At 39.0% G+C, this 25,184-nt stretch overlaps 1 protein-coding gene and 1 pseudogene across 12 annotated transcripts in view; both read left to right on the forward strand.

Annotated features, from left to right (window-relative positions):
• The window catches only part of Grm7 (glutamate metabotropic receptor 7), a 930,315-nt gene that overhangs the window by 96,914 nt on the left and 808,217 nt on the right, over window positions 1–25,184 (forward strand). The gene's annotated exons all lie outside the window — the stretch shown is intronic.
• Window positions 12,056–12,169, forward strand: LOC128100246 (uncharacterized; annotated as a pseudogene).

Consider the following 25,184-nt stretch of genomic DNA (forward strand, 5'->3'; position numbering starts at 1 on the left):
TGATGATTACCATGGCATCATTCTGGATTGGGTAGAGTTGTTGTTGGGGCCCTATCTTCCTTCTGGAGACTTCTGAGATTGCTATTAGAAAAACTTATTTGTTATCAAAATGGAAGATTTGGATTTAAAGAGGACATAGCATATAAGAAAGGATTCTGAGAAATCAAGAGTAAGCATGGAGAGAATTAGAATCTAGAAGACAATGGTCCCTTTTTATTGGTTTCCTTCTGTCCCACACCAGAGGGCTCTTCTGATATGGGACTGAAGAATCTCTCAAACTTCCTTTTAGCAATATGCTTGGGTTTAGAGAAGGAGTGAGCCAATTCCATCTCCAAAGTCAGCTTGGCTTATAATTGAATTGGAACCACCACTTTTCTAGATTGATAGAAAGATAGATATTAGACAGTGAGATTTTACTGTGTGTAGATTGGTGCCAATAGATTCTTTCTTTCTGCTGTAAACATCCAGCTATCCAAGGCCTTATGGTTTCTGTAAGATGGGTATTTCCATTATCCTGGAAAGACAAAAACAGAACCCTACCACAACCTTTGATTGTTAAATTTTTCTTACAACTTGTAGAGATGTCACATTGGTGGATGATCTTTTACTTCTCCTCATCAAGGGGTTTTTCCTGTTCGAATCGAATTTTTATTAATTTTGTTGGTATCCATAGCTTTTCTTCTCCTGCAGAAACAAAGGCAAAACCCCTTCCCCAACGTAGAACATATCCAGGTTTCCATTCTGAGGTCAGCACATCCTTGAAATAAACTGGTTGGTTTAGCTCAGGAGTTTTGTCTGTCGTCCAATGTCTCTCTGCAGCTGTTGTTCCTTTCTCATCAGCATTGAGAAAATTCAAGGTTAATAAAGCACTATGCAATCTATTTCTAGGAGTCATTGTTACCTGTTGCTGTTTATTTAGCATATCTTTTAAAGTTCTATTGGATCTTTCTATGACTGCTTGGCCTGTGGGATTGTGTGGTATACCTGTAACATGCTTTATATTGTAATAAGCAAAGAATTATCTCATTTTATTGGAGACATATGCTGGGGCATTGTCTGTCTTAATTTGTACAGGTATTCCCATGATGGCCATAACTTCTAATAGGTGTGTAATCACAGAATCAGCCTTTTCAGAACTCATAGGAGTTGCCCACTGAAATCCTGAATAGGTGTCAATGGTATGATGTACATACTTTAATCTTCCAAATTCTGCAAAATGAAACACATCCATCTGCCAAATTTCATTTCTTTGTATACCTTTTGGATTGCTCCCTGCAGGTAATGGAAGTTGGTTATAGATGGAACAAGTAGGACATTTTTTCACAATATCCTTAGCCTGTTGCCAAGTGATGGAGAAATCCTTCTTCAAACCTTTGCTATTTACATGGCATTTCTTATGAAATTCTGAAGCTTCTAGCACATTACCTATTAGTAACTGATCAATCTCATCATTACCTTGTGCTAGAGGTCCTGGCAGACCTGTATGGGATCTGATATGTGTTATATATATAGGATGTTCCCTTTTTCTGATGATTTCCTGCAATTGTATGAATAATGAACTTAATTCTGTATTATCAGGAATAAATTCAGCAGTTTCAATATGTAAAACAACTCTCTCTGCATATTGAGAGTCAGTGACTATATAGAGGGGTTCTGTGAAGTCCATCAGTACCATAAGAATAGCATATAGTTCTGCCTTTTGTACAGAGCTGTATGGACTTTGTACCACTTTACTTAAGTCTCCTGATTTATATGCTGCTTTCCCTGATTTATTTGCATCAGTATAGAATGTGAGGACTCCAGAAATTGGCTTTTGTCATACAATGTGAGGAAGGACCCATTCAGTCTTCTTTATGAATACTATTCTCTTGCTTTTGGGATAGTGGTTGTTAATCTCTCCCAAAAAGTTACTGCAGGCTCTCTGCCAGTATTCATTATCTTTCCATAGTGATGAAATTTCTTCATTAGTTAAAGGTACTACAATTTCTGCTGGGTCCATTCCTGTCAACTGGCGAAGTCTTAGTTTACCTTTTTGAATCAAATCAGAGACCTTTTCTATATAAGTCTTTAATTTCTTATTTGGTTTACATGGTAGGAATATCCATTCCAATATAATATCTTCCCTCTGCATCAAAATACCTGTTGGGGAATGTCTGGAGGGGAATATGACAAGAATGCATTTAAGTTCTGGATCCACATGATCCACATGTGCTTCTCGAATTGTCTTTTCTACTAGAGCCAATTCCTTCTCAGCTTCGGCTGATAATTCTCTTGGACTATTCAATTCTTTGTCCCCTTCTAGAGTATTAGCCAAATTTTGTAGTCCATCTTTGGGTATTCCCATGATACCCAGTAAGTTGGAAATGCTTCCTAATAACTTTTGAAAATCATTAAGAGTCTTCAATCGATCTGCTGTACCTTTTGGGGTCTAATTTTTTGTAGCTCTATCTTATATCCTAAGTAGTTAATAAAATCTCCTCTTTGTATTTTTTCAGGAGCAATTTGCAGTCCCCAGCGAGGCAAAACTTTTTTTACTTCTTCAAACATGCTTTCTAATGTATCTAACTTTGGATCAGCTAATAGGATATCATCCATATAGTGATAAATTATGGATTGTGGAAACTTTACACGAATTATCTCCAATGGTTTCTGCACAAAGTATTGGCACAAAGTAGGGCTGTTTAACATTCCCTGTGGGAGGACCTTCCATTGATATCTCTTGACTGGCTGAGAATTGTTATAATTAGGTAAAGTGAAGGCAAATTTTTCTCTATCATTTTCTTGTAAGGGTATGGTAAAGAAACAGTCTTTTAAGTCAATAACTATTATAGGCCATTCTTTAGGTAGCAGAGAGGGCAAGGGCATCCCAGTCTGTAGGGAGCCCATTGGCTGAATTACTTTATTGATAGCTCTCAGATCTGTCAGCATTCTCCAATTACCAGACTTTTTTTAATAACAAATACAGGAGAATTCCAAGGGCTGGTAGATTCTTCAATGTGTTGAGCATTTAACTGCTCTTGAACCAGCTGTTCTAAATCTTGTAGCTTCTCTTTTGTCAAAGGCCATTGTCCAACCCAGACAGGTTTATTAGTTAGCCATTTTAAAGGTAAGGCAGTTGGTACTTCTGAGAGTTCAACAGCAGTTGTGCTCTGTTTGTGAACAGCCTGAATGGTTGGTGCCTGATTTTTATAGCATGTGATGATATTATTCCTAGAAACATGCATTTGTCTGTATTCTTTTTCTGAAAGTGTAGGAATTTTAATCTGGGTATTCCACTGTTGTAACAGATCTTGGCCCCAAAGATTTACTGCTACATTTGCTACATATGGCTTCAGCCTTCCTCTCTGTCCTTCTGGCCCTATGCATTCAACCCATCTCGAACTCTGTTTTATCTGAGATAGGGTGCCAATCCCTAAAAGTTGGACATCTACCTCTTGAAGAGGCCAATTTGGATGCCATGATTTTGGTGTAATTATAGTCACATCTGCACCTGTGTCTACCAGTTCCTCCATAACCAAGCCATTAATTCAAATTCTAAGCTTTGGTCTTTGATCATTTATGGAAGTCTGCCAAAATATTTGCTTTATAGTGTTCTTTGTAAACTGTGATCCATCCATCAGAGCTGTTTTATCATCCATTGCAGTATCGGTTTTTACATTAGGCATTGGTTCATTCAGTTGTCTTGGAGAGGAATTTCTTCCGCAGTGGCTGGGAATGTTCGTACTACATTTGATTTGGGGGCCTGCAAGAGGCCCCCTGAGGCGTTTCCTGCCAGTAAAGGGTTACCTCGTATATCTATTTTTGATCTGCACTCACTGGTCCAATGTCAGCCTTTGCCACACCTTCTGCATAATCCGGGAGGTGGTTGGGGTCTCCTGTTTAGGCTATTCCTAAAAGGAATATTACTCCTAGGAGTACCCCACGTACAGTTTTTTACTTATATGACCTGGTGTACCACATTTAAAACATTTGGTAACACGGGGCCTTCTTTCACCTCTGGGATTTGTCTCTCCTATCCAAGCCTCATTACTGTAGTTACGAGACTCAACACCATTAGTATACTGAATCCATTCTTCCAAAGGAGCTGATCTGATCTTTAATTGTGTAAGTATTCTTCTGCATTCTGCATTAGCATTGTCGAATGCCAAGGACTCAGTTAATACTTTTCTTAATTCTTTATCTGATACAGCTCTTGTTATAACTGTGTTCAGTCTTTGTAAAAAATCAGTGAAGGGTTCGTGCGGTCCCTGAAATATCTTTGTGTATACCTCAGTTGGTTTTCCAGGTTCTGGAATTTTTTCCCAAGCATTTAAAGCTGCTGTACGGCATAGGGATATTGTATGCTCATCATAAATGGCTTGTACATTCCTGTCAGCAAAACATCCCTCACCAAGTATTTGATCTTGGGAGATCACGAAACCTCTGAGTTTACCTTGTTGTTCTAAAATTTTTGCCTCTTCTCTCAGCCAGCTTTTCCACTGTAGCTGCTGGCTATATTCTAGAACAGCTGAAATTAACTGATGCCAGTCATCTGGGATGATTCTATGTGAGGTAGACCACGAATTTAACATCTGTTTTATGTACATGGAGTGTATCCCATATGTAACTACTGTTTCCTTTATATTTTTAAAGTCCCTTGTTGAAATTGGTTGTAATGTATATGTAGTATATGGCTCGGGGGGTGTGTCATCCGCTGGCTTCTCATGGATGATAACAGGATAAGCCATTGTGTGAGAGCCATTTGGAGATGTTACAACCTCTATGGTCTTGCCCTTCTGCTTATTAGGTCCCTTGTCATGTTTATTGAGAGTTTCTTCTAAGGCCTGCAAACGAGCACCTAGGGTCTGTTCTATGGAGTGAGCCTCCTCTCTGGCAAGGGACTCCAGATTCCTCATGGAATCATAGAAGTTTTTATGTTCCTCAGAAACACATGATTCCATGGACCTTATCTTATCAATTAATGATAATCTTTCTTCCTTATACAGTGTCTGAAGAGTTAGTGTTCTGTCCATTAAATATTCACATTTATTATCAATAAGATAAATTTTTGGTACAAGCCTGTTTTGGAAATCCTGATCAGCAGATTCCAGAGAAAGAATCTTTTTCTCTAAGGTCTCATTGCTATCCGTTAAAGCAGATTCCAGAGATAGAATCTTTTTCTGTAAGCCTTCATTGTTAGTTTTGAAAGCCTGTAAATCCTGGTTAGCAGATTCCAAAGAAAGAATCTTTCTCTCTAAGGTCTCATTGCTATCCGTTAAAGCAGATTCCAGAGATAGAATCTTTTTCTGTAAGCCTTCATTTCTCTCGCTTAAAGCCTGTATCAGTCCCAATAATGACTCATCTTTGTTCTTGTTATTAAACCAGTGTTTGAACACTGTGTGGATTATTACAATGAATGCCAAAATGGTACAGGCCAGATATGCCTTAGGAAGGTCGTATATTTCCAGGAAGATGTCATTCATCATACAGGCAAAAAGGTTTTCGAATTCTTGTGAGGTAATGTTGTCAGCCATATTACAAGAATTACTCAAAATTTGTTAGTCAATTTTAAGGTGTAAAATTATCAGGTACTTTTACTTACCTTTTGTGGTTTTGGGGGGTGTAGTAGCACTTTTCAGCCAGCAGGTGGCGTTGGTACAGCTCCAAAGCAGGACCTGCTGGTGATCTTGGCTGACTGCAGCTCGCTGGAGTCAAGATGGCGGGAGCCGGAGCCGGTGCCGCACTCAGGAAGTGGGGGAGTGCCTCTTTCGCTGGTCTCGGGGCTAAGCTAGGGAACTGAGACCGGACAAGCTGCTCCCTCTTTAGGGAATGGAACCGTGTAGGCGTTCCCTGGTTATATGGAACTTTGCAGGCGGGTTTAGGTACCCGCTAGCCGGGGAGGAGGCTGAGGGTGGGAGCCACCCAGGCCTTTGGAATTTGCCCCACGTGAGCGCCAGATATTGGTGAAATTATTAAGGCCACTCCACGTAGTTAAAAGGAGATTTATTTAATGGCGTAACTTACAAATTAAGGGATAGGTAGATCGCGGGGTCTGGGGAAGGTGTATCGCAGTCCAGTGGTGTTCTCTGGAGCTCTGCTTGGTCCACCTCTTCAGTCCAGGGTCCTGCAACAGAGAGAGCGCCCACCGATCCAGATCTCGGGTCCCCAGGCGCCTCCCTTCGCCCTGCCTTGTAGGCGTGACAGTTGCCAAAGTCTCAATGGGGGTTGGAACTTCCAGATCAAAGCTGGAATGGCTACCCACTACACTTTGTAAAACACAATTTTCTTCACTATGTAAAAGTAAAGCATGGAGTGTAATGATATGACACAAAATGGGGATATGAACTCAACTGGTTTGGAAAGTGGGGTCAGGGACTAATGGAAGGACATTTTAGCATAAGTTTAATAAAACTTAAATGCAGTACATTATGCCTAGATAGAGATAAAAATGGTTTTGTTTGAGATCCAGCCTTACTCTGTAACCAGACTGGGAACTCATTATCTAGTCCAGGATGATGTCAAAACTGCAGTTACCTTTCTACCTCAGTGGATGATAAAAGTACCTTAAGGATGAAAAACTTTCATTTGGCTCAGAAATCCAGAGAAATAGAAAATCCATCATGATAGGGAAGTCATGCCAACAGGCAGGCATAGAGGCAGGGGCAGGAAGCTTGCTGATCTCATTTCATCTGCCCAATGAAAGCAGAGAGAGAACAGGAAGTAGGGCAAGACTATCAAGCCTCACAGACCCTATAATGATGTACTTTCTCCAGTAAGGCTCTGCTTCTCAAAGATCCCATAACCTCCCCAAATAGTGCCACCACCTGAGGACCAAGTGTTCAAATACCTGAGCTAATAGGGACCTTTCTCATTCAGACTACAACAGTTGGTGAAGTGCTGCTATGCAAGCATGAAGGCCTGGGTTTGCTCCCTATGATGTGTCCAAAATAAAGCCTGGTGTAGCAGCTCATGACTGTAGTCTCTGGGACAAAAAGTCAGAGGTAGGAAGATTCCTGAGGCTTTCTGGCCAGTGAGTCTAACCAAAATGGAGACCTCAGTGGTCACTGAAATACTTGACTTAAGAAATAAGGTAAGGGGTTGGTCTGGAGAGATGGATATGTGGTCAAGAGCATTTGCTTACTGAAGACTGGAATTCAGTATCACTCATCCATGTCACTCTTACCTGTCATTCCAGTTCTAGAGGATCTGAAACTTTTCTCTGGCATTCATGAATCATCTGCATTCACAGGTGCATACACAGAAACACACACACACACACACACACACACACACACACACACACACACACACACACATTTTAATTAACTATGTATTGGTGTTTTGCATTCATGTATGCATATATACTATGTGTGTACCTGGTTTCCTGGCTGCCTAGTAAAGTGTGTTAGAGCCCTTGAAACTGAAGTTACAGATGGTTGTGAGCCACCATGTGGGTGCTAGGAATCAAACCCAGATCTTCTAGAAGAGCAGAGCACAGTGCTAAATCTACTGAGTCATCTCTCCATCCCTACATTAAAAGAAAATACAAACAACAACAAAATTCCTTAAAGAAATAAGATAGAGACCAAGTAATAAAGACAGCCATCATTTCCTCTGCCTTTCACAGACACCTGTATACCCATGCTTTAAAATAAAAATAAAAATGAGGAAAACAAAAAAAAAATCTAGCATCACAGTCTAAACACTAAGTATATTATCACTTCTGAAGTTTTCCAGTGCCCCTGTGCCATCCTTCATACTTGCTTCATCTGATTTACCATGTTAATTTGTATTTCAATGATATTTACAAAAATACCAGAATAGTACTATTATTGAGACAATCTGTCCCTATTACTTAGCATCATGATTTTGAAGTCTATCTGTGCCATGTATCAATAATTTGCTTATTTTTGATTGATTGATTGATTATTTATTTATTGCTGAATAGTATTGTGTGCTGAAAATTTTCCACCTACTCATGGGTATTTATTGGTTTTCCAACTTATCCATTGTAAATAAAGCAGCCGTGAACATCTGTATACAAGTCGTGTGGCTCTTACACTTTCATTTCCTGTGGACTGGAATTGTGAGACCATGATTTTTTCAAAGAAGACTTTTGGTCATTGAAAAGGTGGTAATGACAGTGATCTGGGCCTCATATAGCAGATGCCTGACATATACTTGAGAAGTGCTCCTGAGTTAAACTGAATTCATGAAAGCTTTTCCAATAACTAATATGGATGTCACCAATTTCATACTCCAAATTCCATGGCCTTGCTCATAAAAGAGTCCTTCCAGCTTTCATTCAAAATCTATTTTATACTCTTCACAGTTCTAGTAAATCTAAGAGCCAAGCCAGGTTTCTTATATCAGAAACTATCAAAGGCATAAAATCCAATGGTTGAAGAAAATTAATGCAGTTGGGCAAAAGTACACATCATAGTAAAAAGTGTCCATAATTAAATACATGGAATGAAAACTTAGACTGCCCATAGTGTATGACCACTGGACACATGTGACTCTGAAGGCATCATTTTATTAAAGTTGAAGGAAATTGTTCTAAAGATTTAATTTTGTATATATATATATATATATATATATATATATATATATATATATATTGTGTGTGTGTGTGTGTGTGTGTGTGTGTGTGTGTGTGTGTGTGTGTGTGTGTGTGTATGTGTGTGTGTGTTCACCACAGTGCACACGTAAAGATCAGAGGACAATTTGGAAGAGCCAGTTTTCTCCTGACACTTCTTGGGCTCATGGGATGGAACTCATGCTGACAAGCTTAGTGGCAAATACCTTTCCCTGCTGAGCTACCATACCATCTACAAAGCTGAGGAAAATTTTGGTTGCACTCATTGCAGTGCTGACCAGGTGAAGCTGAAGATAAAGACAGATGGTTTAGACAGTGTAGTCTGCTCCAGAATCAATTCTAAACACTCTCTAGGCATTATCTCTAGGGCTTTATCTCATTTAGTACACACAGAGAGCATATGATGTAGCTATTGGCATATTGGCTGGAGAAATTAGCTGGCTTGGTCTTGTTTTGGTAGCTCCTGCTCCAGCACCAAGGGTACCCAGTCTCAGGAAGCAAGGAAACCTTAAAGCATCTTATTTTCACTTGTGTAAGGAAATACACCAGTTTGAAAGAGTCCTATCATAAGCTGTTTTCCTTCAAATTTGGCATTTATAGGGCTATAAAATGCAGAGAATAGAAACAAAGGGAGAAATATTCATTCCCTGATTATGTCAAATAAATAAAGTTATTTTTTTCTTTTCAAGGACTATACTACTCTCTTCAACGAAACAGAAAGGCTATGGGAAGAGTCTAGCAAGCTGCTTCCTGACAAATGAAAAGAGTACGATGCTCACATAGACAATGTATTGTACCCTATGGGCTCATTAAGGAGCCCAGTTATCATCTTTAATTACAAAGAACATATATCCTTCCAATGAGTCCATAGACTTTTAAAAGAGTAAATGCCAGAAGCGTAAATAGTCCCATCACCAGATCCATTTAGAATCCATTTATCTTTATAACTACATGTTATAGATCATCAGCCTGTGATCGCAGACCCCATCAGCCCTCATGGTCCTTATGTGGAACTGAAAATTGTGCTGTCTCTGCTGGGAGAATAGTTTTCCTTCATGCTTGTGAGTACTAGTCTGGTGCAATTCTAAACATATCTTCTAGAAGCAGGTTGTCCAGTGTCACATTGAGCAAACATCATTCCTAAACTTCCATTAAGGAATTTTCTGTGCTCAAAATGTACTCTGTCTCTTTCTCTATTCTCAAAGCCTCTTCATATTTATTTGCTTAAAATATCACTTCCATTTTTATATTTTTCATACCTGGACACTAGGGTACATTGAATACTTTGGGGTATTGATAGTGATTGTTTCAATCACTATGATATCACTTCTGCATGTTGGAAGCTATAAGCTTGTATATAGGCAATGATTTCCAAGACTCTGAGTCTGATTTTTCCTGTATCCCCCCACCCACCCCACCCTCCTTTCATTTCTAATCCACTTGCCAAGTTACCATGAACCAGAAAAGAAAACAAAAATCTTCCTTGACTTTTAAATACCAAATGTCCATCACTCTAAGGTCTTTAAATATATTGTTCATCCTTAGGACAAGAGAAGCTGTACTATCTATTACTGATAGATTTTTACATTTCTTTTTAGTACCTCATTCTTCAGAAAACCATATTAGAATGTGTCCTGTCATTACAGATATACAGTACATAATATTTTTGCTTTCCTTCATCTTTTCATTCATAATTATCAAGGTTTTTTTTTCTGATAATTCAACTTCTTCAGTGTCTCCTGAAGAGCAGACAGAAAAATCTCTGCCTCCCCCACTCTGCCTATCAGAGGCCAGAGATTAGACAGCCATGCCTTTTGTGTTAATCACCTTTTATAAGGCCATTGACAAATGCTGACAAACTGTAAATCCTGGGTGCTATAGGTGTCAGTTGTACCTTATCCATTGTTTTTCATTTCTTTGATATTTTCATGTGCAGCCTTCTGTTTAAACAGATGTTTCCTGTCCCAACCACCTGCTCCCAAATACCTGGCAACTGCTTCCCAAATTACCACACAGAGGCATATATTAATTATAAATGAATGGTCAATAGCTCAGGCTTGTTACTAACTAGCTCTTACAAGTAAATTAACCCATTTCTATTAATCTATATATTGCCACCTGGCTTGTGGCATTACCTGTCCTCTGGCATGTCTTGCTTCCTGGACAGCTGGCTGGTGTCTCTCCTGACTCTGCCCTCCATCTTCCAATCATTCTGTTTGGCTTCAACCTCATGCCCAGCCATGGCCTGTCAGCTTTTTATTAACCAAAGAGAGTAACACATATTTATAATGTAGAAAAAGATTGTTCCACAACGCTTCTGTCTGTCACAATTCTAAACACGGCCTTTGATCATTTCAGGTTTCACATGGGCCATTCTGGCCTGAATCACATCGTCTGCATCCCTTTTCTAAGTACATTTTATGATCTTCCTGAATCCAGTCAATCATTCTTTGAAAGTACCCTTGAACTTGTTATCCAATAGGAAGGCAGTTTCCCGGATCCCAGATCCCAATCCCCTGTTCTCACAACCATCTTCCACTTTTCCACATCACAGCAGTTGCACCATGTTCATTGCTCTCCCTCTCCAGTGTAATTACAGCTGTCCTGAGACATCCTTGGTCACATCTTCAAATCCTGTCTACTTTTCTCTCTATTCTACTTTGCAAACAAACTGCATGCTAACTCGTTTTCTTTAGAATTCCTAAGGCTAAGCTGTGGGATTTGTATTGAGAAAAGTTCACATCGGTGCTGAATCAGCTGTAGCACTTCTGTCTCCATGGGTCTCCACCTTGCTGGAGGATGTTACTCCATACTTTCTATCAATCAACCCTTTCCCCACTCTTAAATATCTATCCTGTGCTTCTTCCTCCCACTTCAGCAAAAATGCAGCCAAACAAACCATATCTGTACTGCAGTCCTCCAACTTTCCTCCCCTTGAAAATTGTGATAAGGCAATCTCCTCTCTCCTGTATGTGCAATATTTGAGTCTTTACCAGATCAGCCTAACTGTAAACATACTGTGCTATGCCATCTCGTCTAAAAAGCAAGTTAACTGAAAAATTCTTGCAATTAGGGTCATGTCTCACTTTCCCTTTGTAACAGAATGACTTGAAAAATGTGTCTCAATTGTTTTTAATCTCCAGTCTTTCCTTAGTACACTTCCATAGAGCCTCTCTCTCCATGTCTTATATCTTGACAAATTTGAGGGCTAATTTGCATTTGTCACTTTACACAAACTCTTAATGCCATTTGAATTAAACCTCCCTTAGTGTATATTTCACTGTATTAGAGAACTATTTGTCTACTCCTGATTAACTTTTTGGAGCATAAATCCCACATAGTAATTTTCTCTGCATCTGCATAGCCTTGTACAACCCTGGTCTATAGTAAAAGCTGAACACATTTTCATTGAATAAATGAATAACAATATGAAAGGGGCTCTCCCATTGAGTAAGGATAGCTATTAAAATTACATCAATTGCTTCTCAGCCTTTGGGCTAAGGTCAACTGTGGTATCTGTTTTGTCAGTTTAATTTCTGATATGTTCTCCAATAAACTGGGGGACAAATTGGATTAGCAGGAGGAGTTAATAGGGAAAAGTTACAGTAAATACATTGGAGGGAGAATAGGTTCAAAATGCAATATATGCATAAAAGAAAACCTTTTAAAACGTATATCTAACCATTAAAACTTCATATTTATAAATATTTATTCTAAGACATGAGAAAACAGTGATCATGGAAAAATGAAATCAGTTCGAAATGGTGTGATAAGTCAGTTAAGATGATGACAGAAACAGATTCACACAAAATAAAAGGGAGAAATAGCTGGAACTGCAAAGATGAAACCAGAGGGTGGTGGAGTAAGAACATCTGCCACAGTCCACAAGGACAAAGTGATGTTGAAATGACAGTGATAACATGACTCCATTTCTTGTATAAAATTATTGTCCATGTAAGGGGTTAAATATGACAAGTCTCACCACCAATAGTTTCACAAGGGTCCTACAAGAAATAGCAACAAATGTGGGACTCAAGCCAGCCATGAAGGTACATGCTTATAATGTCCACAGTTGGGAGGCTGAGGAAGAGAAACGCTGGGAGTTCAAGACTAGCCTATACTACATAGTAAGATCCTGGCTCAAAAAACATAATAAAGGTGGAACTCCAGAACTAACTCTGCTGCTTCTTCATAACCACCAGCCCTACTTCAGCAGGACCTACATTTCCAAGGCAAGGGAGGAAGGGATGACTCAGTGTTTCAGCTGGAAGAATTACCACCCAACAGGAAAAAGAAGCAGAGAGTATTTCTTCCTTAAAAAAATAAATAAAAATAAAAATAAAAAAGGAATGAATGCTGTAATCATGCGCTTGAAGGCTAAGCAGTTCGCTTGTCTCCAGTTATTATCAATCATGAAGGGATTGTGAGGAAGTGTACTTCAAGGTTAAATGCAGGGGACACTGCCTTCCTCTCTGGAAACGTGCCAAAGGATCGGTGTGTGCTTCTTTCCTCTGCAGGCATAATTGCCGCTTTTATAAATAAGATTAAAAAGAGCCCATATCTTCTATGGGAGTACTTCTTTTCTGTGCGGCTGTTTTTCAGGTGGCCAGTGTTCTGCAAAGTGGGCATAGCTGCTGCTTCAGCACAAATGCAAACCCCTGCAATTTTGCCAGGAGAGGAGTAAATTATTTGCCAAAATAGAACAACATAGGGATCTCAGAAGTTGAAGGTGCCTCAACACTTGCATTGGCTCATCCTGCTTGTTTCTGGAACTCACAAATCCCAAGTACCTACTGTGCAATTAAAACAGTATCTGTGTGACAAAACTGCCAGAATCCAGATGTTTGTGGAGCTGTTTCCTGTGTGGGTGTGTGAGGCCAAGAAGACTGTGTGTTTGCTAACGATTTTAACCAACTGAAGAAGAAAAGCTGTAATCCCAATACTAAATAACACCCATTCCCCAAAGCATGCATACGCACTTGTATGATTTGAAGGGCTCTACAAAAGCTCATATTGAATTTAATGTGAATTGTGGGGTATTAAAAAAAAGTGATGCCTTAATCGGACTGTTGTTACGTATTTGCAATAGGAATCCTTTTGAAGTTAATTGAGATTAAATAGTGCCTGGAGGGAGTGATCTTGATTAAGGGAAACAGTAGCCTAGTAAGAGAGAGAGAGAGAGAGAGAGAGAGAGAGAGAGAGAGAGAGACAGAGACAGAGACAGAGACAGAGACAGAGAGACAGAGAGAGACAAAGACAGAGAGAGACAAAGACAGAGAGAGACAAAGACAGAGAGAGACAAAGACAGAGAGAGACAGAGAGAGAGAGCTGAGCTGGCACTTAAGAAACATTCTATATAACAAGAGGACTAGCTCAGTTTCTCTCCCCATGTGATTCCCTGTGATTCCCAGGGACACCAAAAGAGTCCCTACTGGCAAGAGACCTCAATCTGTGCAATGATTAAATTTGTTGTCTTGACTGAGCTTAGAATCACCTTGGAAACATGCATCTCTCCATATCTTCATGAGAGCATTTCCAGGAGGGTTTAACTGGGGAAAAAAGACCTACCTGGAATATGGGTGCTGCTATCCCATGGGTTAAAGGTTCAATAAGGAGGGAAAAGTCAGCTAAACAAAGGCATTTATCTCTCTCTGCTTCCTAACTGTGGAAGCAATCTGTCTAACTACCTCATACCCCTGCAACCAAGCAGTCCCTGTCATGATGGAGTGTCATACCATCAAACCTTTCTTACATTGCTCTTGTCAGGTATTTGATCAAAGGAACAACAAGGGTAACAAACGGACTTGGTATGGCTTCTCAGTCACTGCTTGTACAACTAGGACTCAGAAGCTTTTCTTCTTTGTAAGTGACCTTGCTTGTGATCTCTAGATACAGTAACAGAAAATGAACTAACCAACATGCACACATATTTTTAAATTGTCAGGCAGCATACCATCTAGGTGAGTTGTAGTTTGATTGGTAGCATTTTTCCCTTTCTTATTTACAGTAATGGTATGATTTATGCGATTAAATAACCACTGATATTAAGGCAACACTCTGTACTGATAAGAAAACAATGATCCTTTTTATAAGGCTCTACTATGCATGTCAGGTTTTTCCTAAGAATAAGATATATGATACATGAGAGACTTTTTCTGCTTTAAAAATATTTCTAACACCCCAATGTCATTAAACTGCTTCATCTCACCAATTAAAAGACCCATCATGTCATACCTCTAAATTGCCTCCATGGATTATCCCACCATAGCTCCAGATTTTGTATGCAATATTTCACTCTGTCAGCCTTTAACATGTACTGTGCAGGGCCCCTTGAATCCCTCTCCACCTATGACTCTATGTTGACAGACTTAGGTCTATACAGGCTCAATGAAGTAATCTTTAGCAGCTAGTAGTTCATGAGTGCCATCACCATATCATGGCCCTAAAACCATGACACATGACCCTCTCCTCATGATCAAATCTTACAGTCATTTTGTCATTGTTCTGAGCTTTGTAGGCGACATTATTGGTGCGCTATTTAGTGCTGAGCACCCAACAGTAACTTGTCCTTAACACTTTGATAAAATAACAATCGCTGCTTTAACTGCCATTTGTATGAAAAGACACTTATATCAAGGCTGAGGACAGCAATATATGGGAATAAATATACACATTTAGGTGGCAGTGTGACCATGTGTCCATTCAGCAAAACATGAGTAATAGGTTCATCCCTAGTGCTTGCTGTGTCCCCAGTCATCGGCCTTTAGCTAGGTCTATAACACCAGGCATGGACTTCCTCTTACATGCACCTCAGATCCAACCAGAAATCAATTAGCCACATAACTGTTGTCCAAGTATTGCACCAGTAAGTACCTCTTGCTTGACAAGTTGGGATTTTAGCATACAAGTTCCAAAGCTGGAGAAGACCATTGCTAACTTTTCCCCAGCTGCTTACTAACCAACCTCCTGTGCTCTGAAGGCTAGCCAGCAGTGAGGAAGCTTCTAACTCGGTGTCAGCATGATTATTTTCTATTCTCTAACCAAAGAGTGTGATATCTTCAGAAATAGGGTCTAACAATAAAGTTCTGATAGACAGTCAAGGTCAGTGGCCATAACCTATAGAATTTTGGAGGATACTAGAGCCTTCCTGACTGATATCTCAAGGAGTTCTACACCTTGAACTGGGATATTTTGCTTAATAACCTGTGACTTCTGTGATCAGCTTTATTAACTCATGCATGGTACCACTTTTCAAAATCATTTTACAAATATGATTTTTAATTACCTTACAAAATAATGGGTTTCTATGTGACTTCTTCATACAACCTTAGTTTGATTTAGTCTTTCTCATACCCCATCTTCTCACCAAACACCAACCCCATTCCTCTTTAAACCTTGCCGCTCCTAGTAGTCACTTGTTCTCTTTTATATAACATGTAATTTGCCGTCCTCATTCCCTTACAGCCTCCTTTCACTTATAGTGTCTATTTTTTGCTTCAAATTCTAAAAATCAAAGTTACAAGCTCCACATATTTTTGTTTTACCTTTCATTAATGCATAATAATTGTATACATTTATGGGTGTAGCGTATAATTTGATTAAGTGAATATTTTGTGTAGTGATCAAATCAAATCAAGATAGTTAGTATTTCCAGCTGCTTAAACACATTTCTTTATGCTTGGGACTTATAAACTCTGTTATTTTATATCTAAATAAATTTTATGATTAATTTGTTCTGAACTATAGATGCTAATAGAACTCATCCCTCCTACCCACCTCCACTCAGATAACAGTTCTCCAGTCCCCTTCCAGCTTCCCTCATTGTCCCTTTCCCTAATCTCTATTGACTGACAACTGACTATTAAAGTCATAATATTTCAACGGAATGTAGAACAGTGTACTGTAAGGCAGAGATGCATTTGAAGGCGGTGAGATTTTGTACACCATTATAAGAAGATATAGGGAATGTAAATATGGACAGACTCTCCCTATTTTTTCCATATTACAATAATACAAGACATCCAGCTGATATATGTTGAGTATCTCCTGTGTCATGGGCTCTGTACTAAAAAATCAGAAGAAAATAATGACCCTATTGTAATTACATGTACCCTAATGTGTCATAAAGGAAGCCATTATAGTCCAAATGTGCCTAGAGATATAAGCAAAAATGTAGGGGAACTTCCACTTATGGCTCTGATTTATGGGGGTTGTTCCATGCTTAAGCAAGACTTTGTTGGCAGCTTGTCAGTTTAGTTGAAATCAAATGAGTATGAGGAGAATTGGACTGGTCAAAAGCTGGAAAAGAATGTGCTCAGCAATGGCAATATCCTACCCCAGTTGCTTAATGGGTGGTAGGGTCCATGGTCCTTGCCATTTGAGAGAAGCACATTGAAAGCCAGTTCTACAATAGCACAAAAGCATCCCACTTCAGAATAGTCCTTGTCTTTGTTACGATGACTCTGTTTATGGGTCTCTCTCTCTCTCTCTCTCTCTCTCTCTCTCTCTCTCTCTCTCTCTCTCTCTCTTCCTTTCATTTTATTCTTAGAAATTTCAATTTCATTTCCTATTTGCACCTGACATCCCAGGTAAGAGTGATTCTTTCTCAAATTAAAATCTTTGATTACTCTTAATTTTATCCCAATCAATTTTCACCCTGCAAAAAGATTTGTTTCCTTTTCAGTGTTTTCTCAGTAATAAACAGCATTCTGCACTTGCTAACTGGACTGTGCTTCCGTGCATGGATCTCCTACCTATATATATATAGGGAAAAGAGATAAGTAAACTATATCTTCATAAACAGTATTCATGTTCAAAAACATAGCCACACTGATGAAATGTAGTTTTCTAATTATCCTCAAAGCCACACCCTATATTTTCACGATGGTGATCTGAACAAATTTTTGATCAGGAGTACAAAGTTACTTTATAGAAATGCCTGACAAGCATTACACATAAATGCCATCACTGGCTACGTTCAGGGCCCTTTTAGGTTCTCTCCCAATTATGATAAATAACTTACGGTGACTCCACCAGTTCTAGCTAGACACAGGAAGATTTTGTACTTGTGGAATATATTTTATGTGTTTTGATAGCATGGTTTTAATCTCCTTCTCTATCAGACCAGATAATTAGAGTAGGCAGGAGGTGAAGGTGTTGTGACAATATAATCTTCCCTCACATTTGATTGTTCTCTTTTGCATATCAAAATCAAATCATCTTAAAATAGGAAAACTAAGATGGGTGGATGCAAGGTTGGGCCAGCATCTCTGATGCTGGGGGATTTCTGGTGCTCCAGCTAGTAACAAGAGGACTGTAATTCTACATTTGCTTTTCTTTCAAAGAGAAGAAAGGCAGATTTTACTAACTGGTAATCCTCCCAAAATTCATTATTAGTTCCAGTTCTTTCAAGATCTTATAATCCCATTTCCCTCTCTTCAAATTACCCACCTGCAAAGACACTGTTAAAAAATCCAAACCTGCAGCTGAGCACTGTGGTTTAAGTTTGCAGTTCCTACACTGGGAGTGTGAGTGAGGATGACCAGCCTCAAATTTGAAGCCAGGCTGGACCATTGTTTGATAAACAAACATACAAGTAAATATCATAACCCATATATGCATTGAACATAGATTATGAGATCCATGCATGTATTGGAAAATTTTAGATTTTGCCATAATGGAAGATAGGTCAAAGACAAGATGGTTTAAGGTAATATGCTTAAAGCTAGCTATGGGAAAGCATAGCAATCACTGATCAACAATATCAGAGGGATTTTGTTTCTGTATTTATTAATAAATGAAGTTGATGAGAGTCAACATATGGTGATGATAGAGTATTGGAGTAGAGATTTAGATTATGTACATTTTGTTTTTGCCATTCATGATTTATGTGACCATTGTCCAAGGGGTCCAGAGCATTTCACCATTAAGTATGTTGCCTGTGATGAGGGATAACATCAGTACCTTACTAAAGCAGTATGAGAACTCAAATTGCTTAAATGACAGCACGTATGTGAATGCATGTAGCACAGTGACTGGCTTACTTTGTCGACTCTCATCCAGTGTTAGTAATTGCCATATATATTGCTCTGTATTGCTAGGGTAAAGCCCCTAATAAGCTTTGCTTGATTTCCTCTAATGAAGTGAATCTCTTGCCTGATCCAGATGTCTTCTCTTGTCATTCATGGAAGTTAGACAGGGGAAATGTAGCACACATTATGTTAACATATTCTCATCTTTCAAAGAAAGGATGCAGTATTTTGGTGAATTGTTCCTTAATTTTATATAATCAGAAAGGATGTACAGTATTATATATTGATATAAAATAAAAGTCTCATACCAGGTATATTTACAGTGTGGAATTTCAGTATATTATTTCTATAAAAGTCTGGGGTCAAGAAGACATAGTTGACATGTCCATTCTGCTACTTCCTGTAGTGGGTCTCAAACCTGACTGAATGTTGGAACCCATATAAGTATCTCATCCCAGATATATGGGGTGGGGAATAGAGGAAGACAATAGGATTAAGGCAGTAGTATTTATTAATAAGCAAATGAAAAGATCTAAGCCTGCAGAGGTGAGAATTCAATAAAGATACGAAATCCAGCTATTAATATAATCACCCTGGGACTCATTGAATCCATTTCCTAGGGCAGCTATTACAAGGTTCTACAGATTCATGACTTAGAGCAATGGGGAATGTATCCTCTTATATGCAGACACTGGAAGACCACTTGTCTCAAAGGACACCTCTGGGGAATATACATGTCTCATGTCTCTCCTAGCTTCTTTGAGTCCCCAAAATTCTTTACTTTTAGATGGCTACCTTTACTACTCATGTTATCTATCCTATGAACATACTTTGGCTGAAATTTTCTTCTTTATAAGAATTCCAGTCATATTGGGTTAGGATATAGCTTATTGAGGTATTTTATTTTGATGTTTTTTAAAAGATCTTATTTGATAAATAGTGGATGAAGTAGAATTTCAAGTATCTTTTACCACCTTTTTACACCTTTTAAAATTAATTATTTTATACAATATGTTTCAATCATCTTCTTTCCTCTCTCCCATTTCCTCACAGTTCTTCTTCACCTCCCACCCTCCCAATTTTATCTTTCACTCTCTCAAAAAGAATTAAAAATAATAATGAGTGAAAATCAAAATAAACACACCTTAAAAATTAAAAATACATGCCAGGGGGTGGTGGCGCACGCCTTTAATCCCAGCACTTGGGAGGCAGAGCCAGGTGGATCTTTGTGAGTTCGAGGCCAGCCTGGTCTACAGAGCGAGATCCAGGAAAGGTGCAAAGCTACACAGAGAAACCCTGTCTTGGAAAAACAAAAACAAAAAAAAATTAAAAATACCCAAACAAAGCAAAAAGCAAACACACACACACAAAAAAGCCATGGAGTTAGTTTTGTATTGGCCAACTATTTTTGGCATGGGGCTTGCCCTGGAGTGTGATGGATACCAATTGAGGAACACAGTTCATCCTATAATACAGTATATGACTGTGAAAAGGGAATAATCAAAGCTATTTGACTATGCTTAAGGGAATGAAGGCAGCTATGAATTTAGAAGATGTGTTGTGATGACCCAAAGTAGATCTTTAAATATAAGCTATATGTCTGGGTCTTTTATTATGGCACATTGTACTTATTAGTATTATCTACTTTGTTTTCCTTTTGTACCCCCTAAGAGAAATAGCTGGGGTTTTATACTCCTTTGGCTCTTGGGAAAATTTTGTTTTACCTTCTGCTTTAGAGAATCTGACTGAAGACAGTTCCTCTTCCTTCAGCTGTAGGACTTTATGAAAATTGTCCTAAAGCAAGGATCTTGGTAGAGGGGACTCATTCTACACATCCATTAAAAAGCATGTGCTGTCATGTAGGACAATCCAGGACTGTCAAATCCTTTAATTCTTTGGAGGACACATTCAATTTTTATTTGAAATTTATTCAAAATTAAGTGTTCAAATGAATTCCTACCTTTTCATCTCCAGGGTGGATGATGTCACTTTGTAGAATGTGAATAATAACTTTTGAGTGTGTGAGTGTGAGTGTGTGTGTGTGTGTGTGTATGTGTACATACACATGTGTGTGGCCATAGGTAAATTTGTTAGCATAGCCCTATATTTGCTTTTCTTTTGATTCTAGCATGTGTAGATATTTGACCCCAGGATAGGAAGGCTAGATAGTATATATTAAATGTCATAAATATTTTCTACATTTTCCTGAGTAAAATAGGTCATACATACATGTTGCAGTTCTGAGAGAGACATTTAGTTGCATTATCTATTTTTGTCTTCACATAGCAATAGGAAGTAATTATCATTATCTCCATTAGAAAAATGAAAACACTATTTAGAGAGGTCAGTTCCACTTTCTAAGGTCCCACTTAGTAAATATATTTAGTAAATATGTGGATATTGACTTGAACCCAAGCCTCCATGACTCTCAGTCCCATGTTCTGCCCACTATGGTTCCTTTGATACTTAGGATATGTGAAAGAGCTTGGGACTATCTGAAGCTGGAATATATGTGTTCTTAACATGCATGAGTAGATATACATTGACTGTGCCAGGATGAAGTAACTGGATTAGTTCTTAAGATGTTCAAAGAAGGCATCCTAACTGCATCTCATGTCCTGTGGAAGTTGGGAATTCCACTCAAGTCAATTTGAGACCTTTGGTGATCATGAGTCATAGTTGTTTGCTTGGGAGTCCAATGGGCTTCCAGCCTCAAATCAAATTGATTCTTTGTGTTTTCCTGGAATACAAGGGAGCTAGCAGGGAGAGTGAAGTATTAGGTGTGAGTGATATTGTCACCTTTTGTTTCCTTCCTGCCACCTTGAGAATGTGTGAAGCATAAGTGTAGCTTTTCTGGTATAGGATTGGAAGCAATTTTCTCCTGCCTAAGGTGTGAAGACAAATAAGCATTTCCTTCATATGAACCCCACTCTTGCCCCTTGAACTAAAGTGAACTATTCCAAACAGTACTTTTAAAAAAAATTATATCTATAGACACTTTGAGTGGGGAGAGAGGAGAAGAGGAAAGGTTGGAGAGATGGGGAGGGAGGGAGAAAGAGAGAAAAATGCACTTAGTTCTACCAGGCTCCTAGACTCTTGTGGCTCACGACATCTTTCAGCTCAGAAAGTCAGCTTCCTTGCTCAAGCCCAAGGCTTTCCCTTCTCATCTACAGGTCGGAACTCATGTCTAAGATACTGGGGTGTAATTAGGGCCTGTTAACCTATCAAAGCAGACCTCCCTAGGCCTCCCAGCGAAATCACTGTGTGAAAACTTGCTATTTTATCTTCAAAGTTAATTACTGTGTTTAAAACAAACTAACATCAAAATAACAATAAGAGCCATTGCTAACAGATCCTAATAGGATATATGCTTAAAAGCAAGCTACCTTACCATTCTCCAGCAACAGTAAATGAAATGTCAATGACTGTGTCACTTTTTCTATCATCATTATTATGTTCCCCATTACTTTGAAATAGACACTTGCTACCTTGCAGAAAAGTTGCAAGCATGGTCTGCACCTCTTAACGAGGGGAGTAAGTTCCGAGAAGCATAGTTGGTCCGTTCTCTCACTGTAGGAACATCACAGTGCACTTATGCAAATAAAGATGCTTACAGTGTCACTTTACCATTTTATGGAGCAGCCATTGTATCTTCAGCAAGTGATTGATCAAGCTGTTATTATAGCTGCATGACTAGGTCAGATAAATGTTCTTGGGTCGTTTGAGAGCGAGCTGCCTACCTTATACTAGTCACCTACTGTGGATATTTTAGAGTGGGTGTCTCACAAAGGAAGACATGTCTGCTATAAAACCTCTGTATAGCCATCAGATCCCGCATGACATAGGGAATTGGTAGCTCTCTGAATATCATACCCAACTCAAACTCCACCAAAGTGTTTCCATGATGTTCTTTTCACCATGTGTTTAGGGGTCTGTGTTGCTAGCCAGTTGAGTTTAGTATACTAGTGTGATAGCCAATCTTGGTTTTCATCTCCACATACCTCAGAAGAGGGGACCAGGGCCTCCATCGTATTTGTATATGGGCATGCCTATGGAGACATTCTCCTTGGTTGCTAATTGGTGTAAGAGGGCCCAACCCACTTTGGGAAGTGCCATCACTGGTCTGCTGCAAGAACAGCAAGTGCTCTACACTGCCGAGCCTTTCCTCCATCCCTTACACCTCATTTTTGGAAATGGAATGTCTCACTGAACCTGGAGTTGACTGAATAGGAAGACTAGTTGGCCAGCAAGCTGTGGGCTTCTCTTGTTACCACCTCCCCAGCCCTGGCACTGCAGGCACAAGCCACTGTGTCTGACTATTTACATGGGTGCTGATAATCCAATCTCAGGTTGTCTTTTTAATCCAGCAATCACTTACCAACTGAGCCATATAAACCCCACACTGAGCTTTGTATAATGTGTCATCTCATTTAATTCTGACACAATCCAACAGTGAGGCATTACCATTGATATTTCTGTTTTACAGTTGTGGTAGCTACATGTCTATCTGCAATCATTTCACATAAGCATATAACAAGGTGACCTGAAGCATTAGTGAGAATTTCTGAGAGATATGTTCATTGTATTAAGTGGTATTTCTCACTGCAATGATGTCAGAACATGAAATACTATTCATTACCTTTTAATGTGAATGTGCCTGGTATCACAGTATAGGAAAGCATTCAAATTGTATGGCAGACTCCTGTGGTTTTTCTCTGAATTTGATTTTGAGCACATGGGCCCATCCGCAAACCTCTGCAACCCTGGGGTTTACCATATTGAGAGAGTTCTGATTTTCCACAACTCAGAGTCTTTTGTTAGAAAGTAGAAGATGGAAGTAAGGAAATAAGCAATTCCCTCTTGCTGGACTTCTAAGAAATGTACTGTGATTTTGTGTGGAAATGGTCCTTCTCTTCCCTTGCTTTCATCCAGTGTCATTTCTTGTAGTCCTTGGGTGCCGTTTGATACTAGTTTGGATTCTCTTGGGAAGCAAAAGCTGAAATGATGCTTATTATGTAAAACGCTTACTGGGAACAAGTCTACAAAAGCAAAAAGAGGATGCAGGACTGTACTGTAACTTAGAAGTGATGTTCTTTGCCAGGACAATGGAGAAGTCTGGGGCAAAGGAATCACTGCGTAACAGAGAGAAATGACTTGTCTTCTCTATCCATTTATCCCCAAAGCAGCACGATCCCAGCTTAAAAGCTAAAGGGACCCTTTCAGCAGATAATAGGTGAAGCCTTTAGAAAACCATGCTTCTCACAGCTGAAGCACAAGTCACTTCTTAAAGGAGAATCCCAGAGGTATATTAATGTGTCTGCCACAGAATGACACGTATACAAAATATTTTGGAATTTGAATTAGAAACAAATAATAAGAGTTTCAGTTTGGGTTTCTTTGTTTACTAGTTGAGGATCTTGAAGTAATCTGAGCCTTAATTTTCTCCTCTGTGAAATGGGAATATAGGATATATCAACCATAAGGAATAAAGGGAGGTAAAAGCAAGCCAGCACAATTACTACTGGAGAAGGTACAGATGCTCTGAAGTTTTATTGTTTTATCTTCATCATTATCATCATCATCATCATCATTGCTAAATAACACTCATTCACTTGAATAAGGCAGATCTCACTGACACAGTGAAACCTGGGTTGGATAGGAAGGTAGTTACACAACCCATGAGGGTTACTGGGCAGGGAATGAGAAAGAAAAAAATAACAGATGCAGAGACTCTGAGTGGGCATTGTCTAAAATTTCAAGGACCAGCAAAGAGTTACATGAGGCTAGAGTGAATAAAAGCTGTGTGAAAAGAGACAGACACAAGGATAACAAAGGTACAGACCATGTAGAGCTTTCATCGCTATGCTAAAGACATGTGTTTTATTGATGGAAGGTACAGCCATTGCAGGAATGTGTACAGGGTTGGACATGATCTGATTGTCTTGTGTATTAAGAACAGATTGCCAGAGGGTGTAGAGCTGTCAAAGAACCCAATTACACAGATGTACAGTGATTCAGGAGGTATGCGCTGGTGGTTAAGACAGGTTCATATACTTTAAGTTTTAAATAAAATGATTGGAATCTATGATACACATAAGTTAGAAGTATTTTCCAAGGAATAGGATGTGTATTATGTGTTAAGAATAATCAAGGACAATTCCATGGCTTCTTCAGTTTAAACATCTGGAAGGAGAGCTGTTTACAGAGATTGGAGAAGATGGTTTGCACAGAAGCATGCTTGGGGGTAGGGATATTGAGGGCAGGGTATGGGGAAATATCAAGATCTCAATTGGAAGAAACATAATGGAATCATCAGTTCACCATCATATATATTATATACATATATAATCGAGAAGATAATTGATCACAAAATGTGTTAGAGGTTCCTCCATGAATCTCACTTTAGAAGAAGACATGGCATCACTGGAACATTTGATTGTTGAGGTTAACCAGGGAATATGTCTGGAGTTCAAATAGATATGTGAAGATGGATCATAAGAACTCCACATCAAGTTACCCATAGAATGAGGTAGCAACAAAGAAGTCTTCTGAGAAATAGTTTCTTGTGAGGAAAG

The sequence above is a fragment of the Peromyscus californicus genome, unplaced genomic scaffold (assembly GCF_007827085.1).
Source record: "Peromyscus californicus insignis strain IS unplaced genomic scaffold, ASM782708v3 Scaffold_6__1_contigs__length_162567912, whole genome shotgun sequence".
Lineage (NCBI taxonomy): Eukaryota > Metazoa > Chordata > Mammalia > Rodentia > Cricetidae > Peromyscus > Peromyscus californicus.